We start from the raw sequence: 1846 nt of genomic DNA, 5'->3' as shown, positions 1-1846 counted from the left end.
ATACTCTATAAGCATGATGGATAAAAACCAATGCCTTTTATTATTTAGCATAAAATAAAACTGCAAAACAATATTTCAATTAACGGATGGATCACTTTCACTTGTAACGAACTCAAGACAGCATTTACCCGCAAGAGCATATTCATCTTTGCTTCTTTCCTAAGATAGTCATGAACACATTCTTATATACAATTTTCATTAACAATCTTCGCCTATTTTGGTATCAAAAAGAACAATCAGCTAGTCTTTGTTGGCACGACAAATTGTGAAAACGGAAAATATGCATATCAGAGCCGGAGGATCGATGATCAAGCCAGCGTACTTGCCTATGATTTCCAGTCTTCGATCAAGGCCCTAATGGTCACATTCACAAACTCCTTGTTTACTTCTCCTCCTTCCTTCAACGAATTTATAAACGGTTTTGCAGTTATAGAAGCATCACCAATTTAAACCATTGGATTGCAACTAATTTCTTAAGACAACACATGTTTCTCATATGATTGAATAAATTTGCTACAAACTGCTGGTTTGTATTTGCGTCCAATATAGGTATGGCAACGACTAGCTCTGAGACGGGCAGTAGACGCAACAACTTCAAAATTTGAACCCAATTTTACACATGAAGCCTTGTCTGCTGCCTCTCGAGTTTCTGGTCTTGTACGTGGCAGGAGTATCATGTTAGCCGTTGGACATTCACATATAAACGAGTCTTCATAATTAGAAGCTTTCTGAACTAAAGATTGACAGTTACTTACCATTCTCTATGTGGAATGCATGTGCCGGCAACATAAACATGGTGGGAAATATTACCAACCTCTCCTTTGTTAACTTCTTCCTCTTGTTCCTCCGGATTGGATGCACGACTCCAAGGAGGAACCGCCGCATTGCTTTCGTGAACTTATTCATGCCTAAATAAGTCTGCTAGGAAGCACTTTAGATGTTCAGAGTATGAGATGTACAAATTACACTACATGGTGAGCCAAAAATATAATATTTGTGTAGATTTAGTTATTTTTAATCAATAGAATCATATAAGCAAGATCAGTGTAGTGAGAAATATTACCTTCACCCGTTGTACGAAGAGAACAATTTCCACCTAAGGTCTCCACAGGACCTGAAATCTCCGTTCCCTTAATTGTTAAAGGATCAATAACAACAACAACAACAACAACAACAACACGAGATCGACAACACCAGTTTATTTATCACCAGTTTCATAAGAACTACCGCCATAACAATTCTCCAAATCACTAAAACCTCTAACCACAACAGATTTTCTAAAATTTAGCGTGTCAATTGCAGTCCCCAAATATAATGCAGGAGCTTTCTGGGAAAACACAATTGACACATAAATCAGCTCCCCGGGAACAATATGATTCAAAATATTGCAAACCTAAATATTTCAACCGAGTAGTATAAAAGATTATCAGATTCTTATTGCATTATAGGCATAGACTCACATTTTTCTATAATTCCGGCTAAAGTTCCGAGGAGATGATTTCATGCTCCATACATTGGTGCTTGAAAACAAATTCTGAAAATGATGAGGATGGTCTTGAAATATGCATATGTTGATAAATTTACCTTCAGGCAAACAATGTCATTTTCTTTGCTGCATATTCTAGATCAGTATCTGTGATGTGTGCACTACGTGGAAAACTAGCTACTGGTGCTCGCGATTTTGTATAGGTATATTTCACGTAGTCTGCATATATCAGCTGCATGCAAAGATATAAATATAGATAAGCAACAAACAAGTTGCTGGTACTAAAGCAATATATGAGTTTTGAACTTACATGCAGAATGTGAAGACAACCACAAACATATGTCTTATTTCCTTCTTTGT

Source organism: Triticum aestivum, chromosome 3B (assembly GCF_018294505.1).
Source record: "Triticum aestivum cultivar Chinese Spring chromosome 3B, IWGSC CS RefSeq v2.1, whole genome shotgun sequence".
NCBI lineage: Eukaryota > Viridiplantae > Streptophyta > Magnoliopsida > Poales > Poaceae > Triticum > Triticum aestivum.
Note: the sequence above shows the minus strand (reverse complement) of the source record.